The following is a 21,234-nucleotide window of genomic DNA, read 5'->3' on the forward strand; positions in this document are numbered from 1 at the left end:
TAGAAGCAGATCCTACTTTCCTAGGCAGCCCAGTGCCTCGATAAAGATCTTTAATATTCACCACTCACTCACTAACTCACTCACTCACTCGCTTAATTGCGCACTCACTCATTCACTCACTCACCCACCAAACGTATTATCCTTGAGCTTGCTTTTAGTAGTTCAAAGAATGGCTATCTCTACTGGGTGAACTTTGCTAAGTTCCTTCCACGCAGAGAGCCGGATTAACGCAGTTATTTAAGGCTGTACACCTATACGTCTCGCAAAAAATGGCTCCAACCACTTATGCCTGTCGGATACCTAGCAGCCGTGAATGGGTCTACAACTGTGTACTTGTATGTCACAGCTGTGAACAATTACACCGTAAACAACCAACACTAGAAGTGGGAAGTGAATAGAACACAACTTTGTTTATCTTGAGAGTTTGTGAGTTGCTTGGTATTTACAAACACCTCTCCGACCCTTTGCCTCCCTGGAAACTTTCAGGATTTACTTTAGCAAAATGCATGCAGGGTGTTAAGCAGAGCGGGACACCCCCAAATTTCGTATGGGTTTAGGAGAAGGGGATTCTGCATGGGAACAAAACATTTACCCTGTTGAGAGACAAAAGAAAAAAGAAAGTCTGTTTGCACAGCAGGCAGCCTTTCCCCAGTGCAGATTTACACTGAGGCCCAATAGAGGTTGGGCGGAGCAATATTCACACCCAACATCAAGGAGCTGGGAGGTGGGTCATGTGGAAGTTGGAGGGTTAAGGAATGAAAAGCTGGTGGCAAGGGAAGTGGATGGCTTTGTTAAGTGGATTCAAATAAAGGGAGAGGAGAAGGTGCATTACACCAGCAGAAGAAACGGCAAAGATTTTGAATAGTAGTTAGCCACGGAGATTTCTGAATATGTGTGTTTTTAAGCCCCTTCTGAGCTAGAGTTGGGTCGGCTGAAGCCCCAGTTTTGTCGGTAGAGAGTTCATTAGACCTGTTGATGCTCTTGTGAAGGATCTGGTCTGTGCTTGTTTTGTTTTAAAGTTGTGCACATCTTGTTGCCTGGTGTTATTGCTTCTAGAGTCTCTGGAGCCACCTGTGAACATCAAAAGGTTGTCCAGGAGGTCTGAGTTTTATGCATCCCAAATTGAATGGTATTCTGTCCCCCAGTGGGAGCCAGTCGATATCATGTAAACTTAACCTAATATCTTTAAACTTCCTTTTGGCTGACGTTAAGGTCATTGTAGGGTAGAACACTACTTCGATGGACGCAAGGAGGCCGCCGGAAGTTCCTGCTAGTGTTGTGTTGCTAGTTTTGAAATTATTAGAACACATGCTGCCAATTTTAGCTTTCTTCACAGTCTTGAACACTGGTAAATAATAGTTGGCTGCCTGTGCTTTTAAAGGGATGTGTTGGTTCAGAGATAGATTGGAGTCAATGGTGAATTCTCGCGAGGGATCAGTCGGTGCATGGGTGATTTTGAACTTCTTGAGTTTGACTTCTCTGTATAATGTTTGGTTCACTCTGATTTTTGAGAGATTAGTATAGATCCTGTTGTCTGTAGTTTTTGTTCATACATTTCATTTTTGTAGCTTCTTTCGACAATATTGAGGGATACAATATCTTGGTTGTACTGTTATCTGTTCATTGTGTAGCACATCATGTCTAACTAACATCAATACACACTCTCCTTACCAGAGATTTTGCTTTTGGGTGAAAAGCGAATCCATGGACACAGACTTGTCTCAGTCATCACATTTCTGTGAAAATACAAACCAGGGTCAGAAAAGCAAACACAAGGTGCCCCCAGACTCTAACGCTGGAGACTGTGGCCAGCATCTGACTGATCTCACCATAGGTTGGAACATTCTAGAAAGGTCATCTGAATTGTGCAAAGACTCACAAGCGTGTGCCCCCGGAGTTGTTTAAGCACCAGAAAACTATGGATCATTGTAGAAGTATATATGTTCTCCCTTTATGTACATAGGTCACCTCAGTTGGAGTCTGAACAATGACGTGAATACGTAAGACATAGGGTCTACACTTCTTTAGGGACCAAATTACTACAAGGCATTCAAGTTCAGTGGTTGATTCACCAAAAGTCTCTACCTGTAAATAGTTGCAGGTTTATGTTCCCCATTCACATTGAGCTAAGATACCTCCAACTTCATTATATCCTTCATCCATCTAGATGATAAACTCTATGATGTAGCTGGGAGTGTTTAGGACTAGGGCTATACAAAGAGGGGCTTACTGAGGGATGTTGGCATAGGGCAGCGCAGCAAGGCACCTTGCTGCGCTGCTCAACGGAAAAGTGAAAGGGCAGGAGTGCACCACATATTGAAGCAATACAGTGATTTTCTGTCATTTCTCACTGTGTTGGCACTGTTTCGACAGCCTAGTACCAACGTAGGTACCGTTGCATAATGGTGCAAGGGAGTCTTTGTTGTCAGCAGGATTGCTTTTGTACAAAACGGGGTTCCTTCCTGCACAAAAACAATCCTAAGAGGGTTTTTCCTCTATCTATGTTTCCTGCAGAATAAAGCACACATAGAAAGAGGAAAAACCAAGAAGAAATAAACATATTTCTCCTGGGGAGGTGTGCAGATTTAGCGATTGCTCAAGCTTAAATGTTTTTTTAAATCTGGGGCAGTGTCATATTCCTTGGGTGTTGTGTGGGAAAACCCACTGCAACGCCCATGGACCGCCACCCGGGTGACGCAGTGATTTGTGCTTTGTTCCCTTACTCATGATTTATGAGGCCACTCGAACCCAGTCAGGGTGGCTTTGCATGGCTTCATAAATCAGATTGAGAGTCCTGCGTCACGCATGTATCACTTCACGTGGTGCAAAAGTGATGCTGGGCTCTCATAATTAAGCCCCAGAGACTCTTACTAGGTGTCAGGGTTCTTCTAACAGTCAGCAGTTCAATTACAATCTTTGGTTGCTGTGTAAAGTCTAGTTTCACCTAATATTCACCTCAGTACTCCCGCAACATTTCACAAAATTTGTGTGATATTCAGTAGTTACTGGAAAAAACACTTAAATTCTGTATATGGGTTTTGAGAATTTGCCAGCACATAACAGCACTGATTGTGACTTCTAGAATTTCTACTTACATGATGCCCACGGTAAACAATAGATCTCTTTAATATCTGAAACTTACCGTCTTGATTGCTAAGTTGGCTTTTTAAACTGCTTAAAGCATCTTCCCAAAAATTACTACTTGGTCTGCCAGGGGTATCACTGGAGTTTTCAAGGACAGCCTGGACATTGCACAAGAACACATACATTTTTAGGTCGAGCCTAGACAGCGCTTGTGCTAACTCTTCGAGACATGTTGTATATACGTTGTGGGCCTCCAACCTGCCCTTTGCTTTTCATTTGTTTCTTCAAGTGTCCTTTCAAAAGGCTAGCTTGCAAGTAGTTAATCTTCCCTTATAGTGTCAACACCACTGACGGTATTGGAGCACTTGACATTAGCACCAGTTACCTTTTTTTGTGCAATTTTATATAACGCCAACACCGCTGAAGATATTGGAGCGCTTTACATTAGTGCCAGTTACTTTACACAAGGACACATTTATTTTTGTAGGCTCAGTGAGATTAAGTGATTTGCCCAAAATCGTGGATGTTAAGCTGAAACTGAAATTCTAACCTCATTTCCCAGCTCCATAAATGGCCGCTTCTGCCCTCACGCCACATCCTGTCTCAAAAAGACGGCATATCATCACACTAGCCTTTTCCGGTTTTGTCTTTTTCCAGCTATGTTTGCAATGTCTTTTGCACAAATTTAGTTGAAAGTCCATTAGCACAATGAGTTAGAGGCACTATGGAGACGATTCTAGATTCCAGAATGGTTTTATGTATTTGCTTTACAGAGTTACATTACATTTCACAAGTGTACACCATCAGACCTCAATTAATCAGCAAAACAATAAAGGCTATTTTATTATCAAAAGCACATAAATCTACATTTGCTATACACCCACACTACTCTAAAGGAAAGAGAAAATAAACTCTAGCAAAGGCAAGATAAAATGGCTTTGCCAATGCTTGTTGTTGCTGGGGTCATAGCAGTTCTTGGACAATGCCTGTGGGCCTCTTGTGTATGCACTACTTTTATCTCTGTCCCCACCGCTTTACACCCATTGGTGCTTTGGAAACACCATCATTCAGAAAGCTTTTGGAATGATTGATCTTTCTTTTATTTCCTACCCTGGCTAGGCTCCTGTTCTTCTTGGGTAGCTTATGCTGTAAACATTACTATGTATTTTGTATATTTTATATTTTCTGTAACAACATGGGGGATATGTCTCTTACACATAGTTATGAGGTTACTCACTTTAAACAAAAAACATTTCCAAAAATCTATTTAATTACTTACTAGAATAAATTAGTTACTAGAGTAAATTACTTAGTTTGTTTCATGGCCTTTCTCAGTAAAGAATCATCCACCTTTTCATCCTCATCCTCAATGACGTCTCTAATGTAGACACTGTGGGAGATATTTACAATAAAATGTTGGAGCGTGGCGTTACTCCAAAATTGTTAACGCCGCACTCCGACATTTTTAAAACGCTGTGATGTGCCGTATTTACAAAAATACTGCACACCTCTGCATTTCCTCTAGCACTGGTGCTAAAAAAGCTGACTATCACCAGCGCAGGGCAACCTTGCGCCATGTTGCAACGGTGTCTGTGCTGCTGCTGATTGTTTATGCGCACCCTTCCTGCATGTAAACAATCTCTAAAGCTGGTTCGCTTTTTCTAGTGTGCTGCAGAATGCAGTACACATAGAAAGAGCAAAATGAGAGGAGAAATTGATAATTTCTCCGCGCATCACCTTCGTAAGACCAGATTTTACCTGGTCCTAGTTTTTGGTGCTGCCCCATCCTTTTAAATCTGGGGAAGCGTCAAAAAGCAATGGGCGTTGCAGTGGAACCTTCACTGCAACACCCATTGCCCGCCCCTTTCATGCTAAGTGAAGCCTGAAAAGGGGCCTTATTCACAAGGCGGCATTAAGCCACGTTAAGTGGCTTAACACTTCCTTGTAAATAGGTGGAAGGAGATATCGGCACCAGAACGTCACTAAAATTGACGTTCTGATGGCGATATCCCATTGTAAATACGCCCCTGTGTTTTTATCAGATGTGAAGTCTAGTTCTAATCAATAGTGTACACATGTAAATATCTATTGATGCATCGTAAAGTCCTTGCTGTGGCCTCACTGCTTTTTCAAAATGCCCCAGAGTTGTCAGTTCTTTATTCATTTCCCACCACAGGCCTTCATCACCCTGGCACAATACGTGTTCACATAATAATTAAAAATAATTGATTCATTCAAGGGTGTGAAATTAATGGCCTTCAAGTTAAATGGATCTTCTGGCACCTCAGATTGTCTAGCATCCTCTTTGCTTGGATGTTATTAGCCATTTGTTGACTTTACCCAGACATTTCTTCGACCTTTATACTGTACATCCCATGCCTGGGACTCAGACACAAGTGCCTGTTCTTCTTAATGTTGAGAAAAGTCAACATCTCCACTTGAGAAACTATTTGAAGTGTTAGAAAGTTGGTACATTTCCCTTTCCTTCCTGCATAGTTTGTTTGAGTGCACAAGAGCCGCCAGTTGTCTGCCTTTAGAAATGCCCTCACCATACAAGTAATGCTGAACGCCCATGGTAGAAATGCCAACATACCAGGTTAGTAAATGTGTACCGTCTTTACAGACGGTGCTCTGGGAGCCTGGCGGAGGGACAGCTGTACCCTACAGCTATCCCACCTAATGCCAAGGGCAAGATTGAGAGGGCAGGCAACGTCGTAATCAACCCAAGCGTGTCCGGTGCACAAGAACTTTTGATCTGATTGTTGGCATGGAGGACACTCAAGCCGCACTTAATGGCATCAGCCAAATTGGAAGCTGTTCAGAAATTTAGAAACTTTGTCTTGAATTTCAAACAATTTGAAGAGAAGTATAAAGATCTAGGTTTGACCTGAGTTAAATATGGGACAGGAAAACAATACGTCAGATAAATGTCTGGAACAAGAGGTTGCCATGCAAACAAACAGCAGAAGCATGGAAAAACAAAAGCGCTGTTGCTGAGCAACAAGCCCTACAATGTTCCAAGTACCTCTTGGAATACCACATGCAGTCCCATATAGGAGCTTAGGAGTACTGGACTGAACTCCAAACACAAGGGTTGTGGACCCACCAAGAGCTACACTGATGAAGATAAGTTGCTAGTAACTGTAAAGAACAGTGGTTAATGAAGCTAAAATATTTAAAATAAATAAAAAATGGCTGGATTCAGAGCACAAGTCATTAGTACCGTAGGTGTTGGCAATGGTAAACACAACAAGATGATAAACCGATTGCTGAACCCTTTCAACCTCTCACCCCAGTCAAAAGATCTGGGTTTAATCCATAGTTCTTTTGCTCACTATGTACCCCAGTTTGGACCAGCCATATGAAACTCTATCTTGACCCTGCTCCTCATGGGAACAGTCCAGTCCGAACTGCTAGGCCAGGTCCTCCCAGGACTGGAAACAAGTATCCTGGGACCAGTTTCAGGGCTTCACCCTTCATCAGGCAGGATAGCTTGAATCCCGTGGCACAGCGAGTAAGGGACCCGCATCTGGGCATACCCTTGGCCTCTTTGGGCAAACATAGCAAAAACAACAAGATGATGGACGGAGTACTGAAACTTTTCAACCGCTCACCCCCAGTGAAAAGATCTGGGTTTAATCTGTCGTTCTTTTGCTCACCATTCCACCCAAGTTTGGACCTAGCCATATGCAAATCAGTCTTGACCCTGGTCCTCATGAGAACAGTCCAACCCGAACTGCAAAGCCAGGTCCTCCCTGGACTAGAAACAAGCATCCTGGTACTAGTTTCAGGGTATCACCCCTCATCAGCCAGGCTTGCATGAATCCAGTGGCACAGCAAGCAAGGGACCCACATCTGGGAATACCCTTGACCACTTAGGGCGAACATAACGAACAGAACAAGATGATAGAGGGAGTGTGGAAACAATGATAGGCAGGCCTAGAAAAACAGCTAAGAAAAATATGTTTGTTTTAGTTGTCAGCAGGTTCAAGCAGGTCATAAACCCATGTTGCAGCTAGGAAGAGTTCAATATACACAAACAAAGGCTTTTAATTGCAACAACTGATGAATGTTACGCAGTACTCTGTGTCCAAGAATTAGCTTAGAGGGGGAGACCTTTTTTAAAGTCTCTCCAAACTAGAATAAAATATACACTGATCACACAAACTGCATGCAGTATACATAGAGCCCCAGCTCATTGTGGCCTGGATTAAACAAATTGTGGCAGAAAAAAGTTAATTTTGTGGAACACAATTGAATTTCTTGCATGATTTCCTTGGTATTTTGTTTGTTCGCATTCATTTTTTTACACAAATGCTAACTATTCTATCTGAAATTATTGAGTTTTTAAATGGACACTTTAAATTAAAATGGAAGCAGATTGTGTTATATCTCTTGGTGGTTACAGTCTAAAGCCCAGGCTAAGCTGGGCACACTGGTGCCTGTCTCCCGTCCACACCACAGGCTTTCTGCACCCTTCTCCCTAGCTCCATGAAGCCAAGGTCTGGTGTCCTGCTGCCTCTTTTCACACACATCAAAACATCCCTGACAGCATGCACACCTCGAAACTAAAGTCAAGTGTCCCGGGGGGGGGGGGGGAGAAGGGGGGCAATTGAAAAATTATTCACCATGATAATCAGGCAGTAGCTGGTTTGCTGTGAGATACAGTGGCCCTGTATACCAGAAGGGGTCACAAGGAGAATCATGAACTGCCACCTGATCTGCCACATCCCGCTGGAGAAGCGAGCATGCTGTGGGAGCACCTGTGCAACAGCACCCAGGTGAGGGACCCAAGACAGGATTGCTGCAGACACGCCTACTGGGAGAGGAACCGGACACTTACCCCGCAGGAGGAGTTGCACAGAGCCTCCAGTCGCTTCGGGAGCGTGATCGCGAGTGAGAGACTTTGCCTGGGCTGTGTGAGGTGACCCACCTGCCCTCATCTGCAGCCACCGCGAGTGCCCACAGACGGGGCGCACTCAGGAACTCTGGACACTTTACTCCTGCCAGTGCAGGTAAGACTGTTTTCCGGCATTTCGCCCCAGGGGAATTTGTTGCTAAGTTAGTGTGGAGGCGCTAGAAGACTATTGACTTTAAATTAGAGTCAAAGTGGACTCTTAAGGCTCAGACTGGTAGTAGGGCATACTTTCGGTGTCACTAGTAGTGAATGGTGAATAACCAGTATAGCTAATGCGAGGACAGAGTGAGGCAGGGAATCGCCACAGAAACACTAGAGCCCCGACTTCAAGAGGAACTGTGTGATTGTTTGTGAATGTCATATTTCTACTTTGCACCGATAGCGGTGGAAAATAAACAGCTTCTCTTGTATCATAACAGTGAGTATTTGGCTGGGCAATGATTTATTATTGCTGTTGTGTGCCTTTTGAGTTGTGAGCCTGTATTCACTATCTTCAAGCCCCCCCCTGCCCTCCTGAGGGAGCCTTGAACTGTTCGGACCACGCTAGCCTGAGAGTCAAGTGCAGAAGGAGTACTTGACCCAGTTACTTAGAATCCATAGTAAGTTGGGAGTAAAAGGCCTCAACCACACGGTTGGGCCCAGTAGCCCTTGCATGCCCGTGGTCCTCTAAAAGGGGTTGTGGCAACGTGCAAGTGAGAAAACACATTCCTAATCAGTTTGCTGTATCTTTTGACTTTGCAACAACCTCTAAGTAAGGCCCTAGGTATTAATCAATGAGCGCTGTGTGCTGCTTTACTGGAGCAAAGTGGTGTTGGAGGCAAAGGAGTCACATGGAGCATTTTGAAATACATTTGCATCACAATTATAGTTTGAAGGAAAAGGCACAAGACTTTGTTTACATTTTTCAATATTTCCAAAAACATGCCAGAATATTTATTCATGTGCACAAGAAAGGATGTTTACATGCACCAGAGAGAATTCTGCAATAGTCTGAAATAATAATATGGCAATCAATTTGAATGTGTTTAGTTTATTAATCGTTTACAAACATCAACATTTTGGGGGTTATTTATGAGATTTTGGCGTAGGGCAGCAATACACCGTGCCGCACTGCCCTAAGCCAAAGTGAAAGGGCAGGAGTGCACAGTATTCAAGCAATTTGTCGAAAACCATGGTGTAAGGGCGCCTCCGTTGCATGCAGGATTAAGTAGTAGTAATTTATTTTATTCGGCTATTACAACCATCAAAGTTTACAACAAAACAAACAAAACATTAAAATATCAATAACAGTACACAGAACATAAATCATATTATTGCCAAATACACCATTATCAGTCGGGGCTAAAAACCATCGCAAAAGGAATATAACTCATTTCAGGTGTCACTTCCAATACGTAATGTGCAATAGTAATAAAAGCCGAGCAATAAAAAGATAAAACATGGGTAAAACAAGTATCCATATACAATGGTAGCAGCAGTATGTGGTATCTGCCCTCATCAGGGACATACCCGGGTTTAAAGTGCCAAATGCTTCAAAATGAATATGACACCAAGTACCGCATTAATTGGACAAAAATCAAAAGGATAGCACTATGAATGGCAGCAATATAAGATAAAAACAACAATAAATATATATATATATATATGAACAAAATTCGCCACCATCACCGGTCTCCCACGGACCAAAGGACAAAAGCGGACCACCAAAAGTCAGTGCAAATTCCAATTTATTTCGTGCCAAGCAAATCTGCCATTACGCGTTTCAACCCCAACTCGGGTCTTGATCACATGACGAATTGCGTAATGAAATCATGATTTTTAAAGGGAAAAACACCAGGATGTGACGATACAATGTTAAAGTGCAAATGCATAGTAACTGAAGAGTTACTTCAAGCAGCAAATGTTATTCAATTATAAATATACATATCACGCTTTGAAACACAATCAAAAATAGATTAAATTGTAGAAAATATACAAATATATAAATATATATGCTGTTAAATACTAAAAACATTTGTTGTAAAATCACAATATGTTAAAAGCAAGCAACAACAGACATGGTTGGTTGAATAATTGGAAATAATTCCATAATTTGAAAACGACAACATAGCAATTAAAATCTCACCAATTGGTTCTAAATACAGCTAAAATTGCTAACTCATGATTTGTGAATATGTCTGTTCATTCGTTAATCTCAACCGGCTGTTGATGCGTGAATTCGTTTGTGCTGCTTGTATGCTGACCAGTCTAGCCCGAGTGGGCCTTCTTAAACTCGTGTCTGTCATCTAATATCGCAATATTAAAAGCCCTTTAGTCAATCATAAATATGTGCAAATAGGTGCAAAAAAGATATTTTGATAATTAAAATGTTACAAAAGAGGATCAGCTTACATCTTCAATTTCAAATGGCAAAAATGAATCATTATTTACATGCTTAATCATATATATATATATTAGGACGTTGCTGTAAACATACTTAGAATATGTGAACCCACATTATATAACGGAATCCCATGGTATAAATTCTATCAAAGGCATGTATGAAAATCTTCGCTGGCATTTAATCCCGATGGTTGTTTTGTATCTAACTCTAAGATGTATCGGGTTTCAAGTAATCGCAACTTGGCCTCTCGATTACCCCCACGTTTCAGTGGTAATATAGTGTCAATTACATAATACTGAAGATGAATGGGGTTGCTATCATGTTGTTGCTCAAAATGCCTAGCGACTGGGTATGTCTGATCTTTGCAGTTGATTGCTCTTATGTGCTGGAGTGTCCTCTTGTGGGCTGGATGTTTAGTACTTCCAACATATTTAAGCCCACAGGGACACTCCAGCACATACACCGCAAACTCGGTCTTGCAGGTCAGCCTTTTGTTTATTAAGATAGGGTTCTGCTTGAATGGGCTGCAGTATTGGGTTTTATTGCAGCCAAATTGACATGCCTTGCACGAGGGACATTTCCTGAAACCCTTACATTGTGCCAGCCAAGTGTTGGGGGCTATCACTTCGGGGCTGTTCCTAACTAAGGAGCTGCTCATTGACGGTGCTTTCCTGAAAGTCAATGCGGGTTTTGCTGGAACTACCCTGCCGATAACCGGATCTCCTTGTATTAGGTTCCAGTTTCGGTAAAAGATTTTCCTAAGCTCCTGATGTTGTTTATTAAATGTTAGAATAATTCTGGGTGATTCAGTGTAATCTGCCGGAATGCCCACTGATATATTGGATTTGGGGGTGAGTGCCTCTCTTCTGGATAGTTTCTTAACTCTGCTGATGGCCCCATCAATCAAATTCTTTGCATAGCCCCTAGCCAAAAATCTCTGCCTGCAAGCTTCCTGTGCAATTTCACATTCCAGGTCTGTGCTGCAGATTCGCCTAATACGCAGCATCTCTCCATACGGGATGCTGCGTATTAGGTGATTTGGATGGTGACTAGATGCGTGCAGGATTGTATTACCTGCTGTAGGCTTTCTGAATAATTTGGTGGCCAACATATCTCCATCTATATAAACTTCCACATCTAAAAAACAAATCGACGTGGTGCTAATAGTTGAAGTAAATTGAAGATTAAAGCAGTTATTGTTCAAAGACTCTACAAATTCTTTAGCACCCAATTCAGCGCCTTTCCAAATCAAAAATAAATCATCTATATATCGTAAATATACAATGACATGTTTCTCAATAATCTCTCTGTTCTCTCCCCAGAGGACCTGCTCCTCCCACAGCCCCATATGTAAGCAGGCATAGCTGGGGGAGAAGCAGGCCCCCATCGCAACTCCTCTGATTTGCTGATAAATCTGATTGTTAAACAGAAAGAAATTTTGTTCCAAGCATCCCTGTATCATGGTCATTAACATCCTATATATATATATAAGTAAACTGCAATAAAAATGCCATAAGACAATACAATGAAAAAACAATTCATTATTACAAGTAAGAAATAAAATAGAGTTTATAATCATTACACTGGTTTGATTTTAAAAATTGCATTGTGTTTATGCCAAACTGCCTTTACAAATTTACTAACAGCTAAAACAGTTCTTAAAGAGTGAGCGGTCTTTAAGAGATCCTTAGGGCTACTTGATAACGTGTAACCCCCAGTTCACCACAAATGAGAATGATCTACCTCCTACGAGAGGAGGAGTACTCTGGGCAGAAAACAAGTAGATGTGATTCATTTTCATCACCCTGATTGCACATCGGACAGGTCAATGTTGACTGTGCTATATTCCATTTAAGGGTAAATGATCTTACAGGTAGTGTCCCCAGGCGAAACCATATAAAAAGGCTTTTAGGAAAAGCGGAAGGTATAAAATCTAGGTATTCCTCAAGAAATGGGAGGGATTTAAAATCAAAAAATGTATTGGTCACAGATCCTGCCGAACTTCTTCTCAGTATACCTTCATTGATAAAATTCCAATATGTGGTTCTAAGTAGGTGTGTATCCGTTTCCTTTAATTTGGTAGAATCAGCCCAGAATCTACGGAGACCTAGCTTACCCATCCACGAAGACACATGTTTAATCCATGGAAGCGATCTAGCACCTGATAGATTAAGAACATCATTCAAAAAATCCCTATAATCAACAAGCTCTGGTGTACACCAAAGACGCACCCAATAGACCAGCATTTTCAAGGTCACCAAATCAGTTACTCTTTTTAGTCCCAGTTCTAAATACAATGGGATAAGGGGTGCACTATGAGGGAGACATAATGCTTTCCTGGCAAAGCTATTTTCTACCAGTGCCAAGGGCTGAGCATCAACATAGTCCCAGACTTCAGCCCCGTAGAGAGCAGCCCCTTGCACCGGGGCATGATAAACCTCCAGGACTGGGGACACTACGTGGGACACCGTTCTCTTTTGCGTCCTCAGATGGCGTTTGACCTATGCTCGATAAGGAGTTTACTTTTCACAATCCGGTTTAGCCACTTAAAACTGTCCATGAATCGTACTCCTAAATAGTCAAAATTGTCAACCCTCTCGAGGACCTATTTGCGACCCGAATAGTTATTTTACCTTTCCTGACCCCCTTACCCAGTATTATAAGGGTTATCTTTGTGCAGGAAGGTGCACCCTCAGAGGTGTATTCCTCTTTCTGCATGGGTTTTGACGCTGCCCCAGATTTACTCATGTAAACCTGAGGCAGTGCCAAAACCTAACGCCTCCCCAGAGCAGGCGTAACGAGGAGAATATTCTCTTTTCATGTGTGCTGCATTCTGCTGCACACGTAGAAAGAGGAAAACATCTCTCTGGATTGTTTTTGTGTGGGAAGGTGCCCCTTCATGCCCCAAAACAATCCTGCTTGCAACGGAGGCCCCCTTGCACCATGGTGCAAGGATGCATATGTTGACGCTGGGCAACAAATTGTGCCTCAGCGCAGGGTGGAAGGACAGGAATGCACTGTATTTCATAAATACGGTGCATCCCTGCCCTTTCACATCAGTGTAGGGCCGCGCCGCCCTAAGCCAATTCCTCATAAATGAGGCCCTCGGTTTCGGACTTCAGCTGCATGAGACCTACCCCAGATCCTAGCTTCCACACATGCTGACATGTATCATTCTACCTCCATTACATATATGTATACATGTGCTCCAAACTTGTTAAGCGTGAGCAGAGGGCTCATGAAGCAGCTGCAAACTGGGGAGTCTGGTATAGGTTTTGCTTGTGACCTGTCTATCGTGGCAAGCTTCGGCTTTGCGAATGAGTTACCATCTCCTTTGGGGGGTCGGGCTTTTCAAAGGTTTACTAATGCAAATCCATTGGTACAGCTCATTGCAATTTTCAAGCAGAGGGGGCACCTCTTTCGCAGCCCCTCCTATTTGCAAATGGGAATGAGTTGCAAAACCCCTTGTGACATTTGGGAAGGCTTTTCCAAATCACAAAAGGGACTGCACTTGGCAAAAAGACATTTTGCGGTGGCAATCCTGTTAATTAGACAAATCGCACGGTTTTGCAACCACAGGATGGCTTTTGTAAATGAGGCCTCTAAGTTTCTTTCTGGACTGTGGAAAAGACAGGATATTTCAAAATTAAAGTCAAGCCGTGATCACTGAATGGCAATTCTGTTCAGTCACTTTCAAATGCAAAAAGCCAGTAAGGCTACTCAGTGGGCCGTGGGCCGCCTGCAGGTCACATATTCAGTCTGCCAGACCAACATGTGACTCATTCAACATCACTCTACCCATTGTGGAAATGTCTTCCCAGGTAACATAACACACACTGCTCAGCTGAAATGTGGGACCGAGGTAATTATTTCTCGAAGATTTGTGCTATAGCCAGCGCCACTGGAATTATGCGGCAGAGGAGGGTCAAAATATACGCCAGGGTTGAGTAAATTATGCGGCAAGAAAAGGCAAATAATGCAGCATTATGCGGCACATTTTGTGACAGTGTTACTTCATTTGGTAATAATAATAATAAGTTATAGAAAGGTGACCAGTAACCTTTGCGCGGGCAATGAGAATGAACAGAAAGAGAGCAGGTGTTGCAAAATGGCTGCAAATCGGTTTCTGGGGAGGAAGCTCTTGGCTGGTTGTTTTTTCTATATTGGAGTTTCTGGGAAAAATGTTTCTGTCGAATCAAGAATGATTAACGATCAAAGTTTTGCAAATTCACCAAGAAACTTGAAAAACACCGTTGTGGTCTGTTGCAATTAGCTTACTGAAAGGAATAACCACAAATATAGGTTCTTGCATCAACTTCCAGTCAGTAGCCAAGATTGGTTGTCCGTTGATTGCCTCAAACTAACACCTTCAGAGATATGGGCTGCAAGGAAGATATTTTGAAATGACTGATCTTGTCAATTTCTCAGAATCATCTTGCTGTCAGCCCTCTTGTTTCCAGGCCAGCACATCACCACGCGGCCAGCATCTGAAGATGTATGGTCTCTGACTCAGGTTGGGTCTGATACAACTGGGTGTCCCTACAGGACCTTGGAGGGCTACACAACAGTTGTGAACCTTTTTCACTGTGGGCAACGAACACGGGAGTCTCTGCCACTTGTCTTGGCAGCACGTCCTCCATCAGCAAATGATTCTCGGAAATGGATCTGTTGAAACAGCCTCCGTTGCTGATCGAGTGAGCAAATGCATAGGGCATAACTGGATTCAAAAGGATGTTTGCGAGTACATGCTTGAAATTGTATATGTCATCTTATAGCATGAAACATTTTTATAAGTTTGTACAGCAACAACTTTTTTAGATAAATTTCCAAGAGGTAATAAATTAAAATACTAGACTTGAAAAATTACTCTTCATCACCTGGCTGCGGATCCGAAATGAAAGGAGGTAAAAGTCCAACCACAGACACGTGGGTTGACTCAGTGGTTCGCTTGTTTTCTGCTGTCTGAAATCCAGGGGGCGTGGCCAAGAATGTTAGACTCAGTCGCAGCTCCCTGCCCATGAACTCCTGTCAGATCTTGGACACACTCCATTCCCGTGAGGGTTCACTGGGGCAGTCCCCACCCATAAACAAACCTCAGAACAATGGATGGTGAATGGCTTCGGCAGACCACGGACAGGTCTCATAGAAGGAGGGCTTGAATTAGAGAAGGGTCCTCACGCACAGATCTCTTAAAGCGGAAGTGACACTTTTTTGTGTATATTTTCATAAGAGATCTTCATTTTGATGATGGGGTTTGAAACTACTGTTGATTAACCCAGATACCGTAAAACTCAGCTCTAAAGCATGTTCTCTGAGGGATGTTGATCCACCGCCTGCCCCGAGTTTCCAGAAACCTAAGGGAGGCGGTGGAATTGTGGTTGACCTGAGAAAGGCGGGGCAATGTCAACCCCCCCCCCCCCCCCCCAATGGCTGTGGGTCTACACAGACCCGCACTGACGGGGATTCCCAGGCCGGGCTGAGAGATGCTCTGTTGTAGAGCCTATCAGTCTCAGGCCAGTTCTCTGGAGCATGATGTGGGAAGGGACTTCACAGAGGGCAGTCGGGGAGAATGGCAGAAGGGCAGATGCAATTCCTTTTAGATCTGGGGCGATCTACAAGGAAGTGCCGCAGCGTGGCACCGCAAGCCCTTTGGCTGCGCCACCCTGCGGCACTTCCGAAGCACAGGAATGCGACATATGTACAATAATATGTCGCATTCCTGTGCGCTCCTCTGCGCTGGCGCACAAACTGCAGCCATGCGCCGGCGCAGGCACCCTTGCACCATGGTGTTTTTGTGCAGGAAGGGGCACCTTCCTGCACAAAAACAATCACTACAGGCATTTTCCTCCTTCAATGCATGCTGTAGAATGCACGCTTTGAAAGAGAAAAAAACGAGGAGAAATAAAAACATATCTCCTGGTTGCACCTCGCTACGCCTCCCCTGGGGAGGCGTAGGATTGACACGGATTTCCAGATTTACAATTGCTCGTATATATGGAAATGTGTCTTGTTCCATGAGTGTTGCGTGGGAACACCCACAGCAACACCCATGGAACGCCCCTTCCACGCAAAGTGCTGCGTGTGAAGGGGCCATATTTACAAGGAGAGGAAAAGCCACTCGGGGTGGCTTTTCCTGTCCTTGTAAATATGGAGAAGTGAAATGTGCCTCCAGGACGTCACAAAAAGTGACGTACTGGTGGCGCAGGGGGCTTGTAAATCTGCCCCAAAATGTGTGCAGTGTCAACGTTTCTGTGTGTCACAGGCTGATGATGGTCATCCAAGCGAACACAACATTTGTTGTGTTTGCATGATGCTAAACATGTTCTAGAGTTTCACCATGCGCGAAGGCAACACAGGGGGTGTTTTGCTTTAATTTTGTGCTTGAGGCAAACCCTCAAATCTCTTCATGCAATCGGCCACTCCAGATTGGTCACCACCTTTTGTGAAGTAAGTAATACACTATCCTTATCCGTTGACAGACCTAGAGAAGTGTCTGCTGGTAGCACGTCCACCTTAGAAGGAATTCCAAGTAGGGTGGTTCAACAGGGTAGGGCTGGGCATCAAACATGTTTGTCGGATTCTCCTGTACCGCCCTCCTGTAAGACCCACAGTGTTCTCAGGAAATGCAGTTTTTTTTGTCTGGAGGATACCTACGAATGGGGTTTCAGATTGTGGCCACCGTAGTGTTTGTCTACTGAAACCTATGACATTGAAGTCTCGAATGGCATTTGTTAACCCCCCCCTTCCTTCCCAGATACCAACATATGCATCTTGCTCTCTCATGGTGCTTGACATCTCAGCAGCTCTCCGACACCTCAAACCTTTGTTCCGTCGTGTGGATTTATGCATCCGTTCTCCTGCCTCGCCTGCATTGGACTACTTGTGAGCTGGCCATGATTGCACAGACCCTCCAATATTTCACAAAGGTCCTGCTGGGTGATGTCGTTGCCAAGGAAACCTTACATTAGTGGTAGGCTGCACCAGCCTGACCTCTCAAGAACCATCGACTGCTGCCCAGGTCACAGGCGCAATTTTGTTATTCGCGCCTCACTATATCTGTGCCACTCGATGCAACAATATACCTCGCCTGTCGACAACACCAATTTATGTCAATGCCAACCAGTCCACAATCTTCATTATACACCTACAAAATGTGTCTTTGAAATGGTAGAACACTGCAAACAAATGCAAGTAAATATTTAACTAACTAACTAAAAACATACATGTATAAATAAATAAATAAATAAATGAATAAATACATAAATAAATAAATAAATAAAATGGCTCAGGACCGGCACTGCAAGACTAATCTGGGTCCTGTAGGAGGAATGTCAGATTTCTGATCATACTTCCCTTCAAAAGACGCATGATAAAACACTGGCATTTTGCCTGACTCTAAAATGGCTGTTGCTGTTGTGCAGCCTCTCCTAGGTGCTGCGTGTGGGGTAGATGCTAATGTTTCTGTTGTCTATTGACTCTTCCGTGTTTTATGTGGTGTAATTGTAGGAATGGCTGTTTCAGATTGACTAATAACTGTAACCTGTCTAATAATGTGTATTTATTGTCAAGGCTTAATGCCAGGACAATAAATAATTATAATTCTCCTAATTAAATTCCCTAGTCATAATTAAAGTGAAATATTGTGCTAGTCAGTGAGTGTGCTTTGCTTGCTTAGAGATGGTTTTTGGATAGAACATACAGTAAACTGAATGCCTTTTAAACCTTGTATGGACATATTGTTTGGGAATGGTGTCCGATGAGAAGCACTGGAAAGTTACTGAGCAAAAGCCCACACACTCTCCTTATAATGGCTGAGCTTTTTGCACTGGGGTCTTCTGAATAACTTCAGCTCTCTGTAAGTTTAATTACATACATGCTGGTACCGTCAGCCTGCAGTTTTAGCCAGGGGGCCGAGAAGAAGTCAATGCTTTGATGAAGAATTCCAAGTCCATGTCCATGATGAATGAGACAGTGTTGGGGCTTTTTGTTACATAAGTTCAGAGATCTGGAAACGTCCCGCATTAGCATCAAAGGACATCAAAGGTTAGAATTAAGAAGAATTGAAACAAATAAGATGTGGGGGCTACTGAACTTGGGGTGAGGTACTTTTGTTTTGTTGTGTTGTTTTAAATGCCCGATTTCCTAAATTTAATACGTCTTCTATATCCACCGCCTGCTTTCTTTTAACATGCTGGGGAAAGAAACCATGTTCTAGAAAAACTGGAATGAAGTCTTTTCATCCTAAGTGGAGGTCGTAAAGGGTGAATATTGCGCGGCCACAAGTAAATTAACATTATAAAATATTACCTCGGTGGCGCAGAAGTGAACGAATTTAAGGTCCACCTCCCCAAGACCCTATCACATGTGTGGGACTAGATGTATTGGACTATGCCGCTAAACAGCTTGGATACAATACATAGAGTAAATGTGGTCGTGGAGCGTATTAAGCTTTATTGTAGCGGACAGCAGGAAGAGGAATCCATTGAGGAGTGTCTTGAGGTATTAAGTCCTTAGTCGTGTTATGCGATTTCAAGCACATCAGCTATGAGCATGATTTAAGGGAGCAAATGCTCAGGAGATGTAATAACAAGAAAGTAAAGGCGTGCTTGTGGGTGTGTTAAGATTTGACAAGGAAATCAGCTGTGACTAAAGCCAAGAGGTTAGAGAATTCAGAAAGATTTGTATGAGAAATAAGAGGGAAATGTACAGAAGTAAATGTGATAGTTTAAATAAATGAGGGCACGCAAAAGGAGGGATCATGTCAGAAGCATTGATAGAATACTGGATCTTCAATGCTACAAGTGTGGTAATTTGAACAATAGGCAATTATAAGGGTTGTCCTGTGGTTGACAAAAGTGTCCAGTAGTGTCATGAAGCAGTACCTGGAATTCCTTGTTCCGCAGGAGCCGTACAGCTGAGGTTGAATCTCGAAAATAATTTCCCATCTCCCCTACACCTCTAACCCAAGTCTAATCTGGACTCAGAGATGAGGGGGAAAGGGGAATTGGGATAACAAACAAGAGAGACTGCCACACTGGTGTCCTCACATCTATTCGTCTGGGATGAGTGGGAATCACCTGTAACAAAGAGCAGAGATTAGTGCCATTCTACCTTCCCTGATTTCTAAATGCTCCCCCTGCCTCCCATCCTGACTGTGTGTTACCTGAAGGTGTGCGGGTTTTAGCCTCTCTCTTAAATGGCACTGTGAGTTGACTAGCTACTCCTATGTGTAAGAACTTAGGAGGAAAACTAGTAATCGTAAAATAGTCCAATGTATTCTTTTCTCTCTTCTGTTGAAGTTCACCTCGTGATCTGGAGATTGGCCGCTGCTGTAGATGGTAAGTACAAATATATATATATATATTTATATCTACATGGGAAACAGGTAAGTCTCTTATAAGCTTTATCTTGCCAAACTGCGCCGTTGAGATGGTACTCCAACTAGGTGCTGCGTCAAATGAAGACATTACAAGCTAAATTTCATAGTCTGGGTTGAACAGTTGTCTTCGAAAAGGCAGGAAAAATACAATAAGGAAAAAACTTCTGACACACTGCCTGATTGGGCTAGACTTGACCTCTGAAATGTGGAGTCACTATTAGCCGGAGCCCAAAAGGTTTAGTCCGCTACTGATACAACCGGCTGGTTCTAATAATCACTAGGGAAGTTCAATTAACTCCATATACACGGCAAGCCCAGGAAAAAATGAGGAAAAGGAAATTGAGCTTACCCAGAGCCGGAGTACCAGATAGTCAGGGAATACGAGAGGGATGCTGGTAGGAATGCTGAGAAAAACGGTACCTGACCCAAAAAGCCAAATGGAGTTCTACTTCGCAAAAACTAGACCCAGAATGCGAGCGAAGGAATTCCGAAGGGAAATACAGGCGTCGGAGAAGTATTCTGAGAGTCTCTGAAGTGTCTCTGAGGAGCTGACTAGAAACGCTGCTGATTCTGTAAACACGACGGTTGAAGTGCGCAGCATTCCAATCGCTCGCGCACGAAATAGCGGAACTGTCTGGAGAGGCAAAAAGACTAGAACGCTAACTCATATTGGAGCGTTCTTCCCGATGGAAATCTTCTGCAATGAAATGGCAATGTAAATACTTGGCCACCCTTTGAGACCAACCCATGGGGGAATGTAGAACGGTGTAGCCTCCCTTAATGTTGAAGGTGGGGGCAGGAGATTGTATCTTAGCACCTGTCTGACCAGTCCTGACAGTACCCCCCACCAAAACCCCCTCTCTAGGCCTCAGAGGGTGTGTTTTGTGAAATTCTTTCACTAATCTAGGAGCATGAACCTTAGAGCTGGGTTCCCAGGACCTCTCTTCCGGACCAAAACCCTTCCAATCAATGAAATAGAACAACCTCCCTCCCTTCTTCTTGGAATCTAGAATTCTTTTGACTTCAAACTCTTCTTCTGATTGAACTTGAATGGGAGCAGGTGGCAAAACTCGTCTGAGATTGGGAGGGTTACCTTTAACCAAAGAGACATGGAATGTAGGATGGATTCTACATTTCCTTGGAAGATCTACTCTGACTGTCACCGGATTCACCATCCTAACCACTGGATAGGGACCCACAAATTTAGGTTGGAACTTTCGATTCCCTCTCAATCGCATAAAACGAGTCGAAAGCCAGACCTTGTCTCCTGGCTCAAAGACTGGACTATCTCTACGACTCTTGTCAGCTTGTTTCTTGTACATTTCTTTAGCTTTAGTAAGATTTTCTGTGGCTAGCTGATAAGCCTTTTGTAAATTCTGTATTACTTCTCTACCTCAACCTAACCGAAAATCATATTTGGGTGTCTACCTGAATTCAAATAGAAAGGTGAAAAACCAGTGGCAGAATGAA

Source organism: Triturus cristatus, chromosome 6 (genome assembly GCF_964204655.1).
Source record: "Triturus cristatus chromosome 6, aTriCri1.1, whole genome shotgun sequence".
NCBI lineage: Eukaryota > Metazoa > Chordata > Amphibia > Caudata > Salamandridae > Triturus > Triturus cristatus.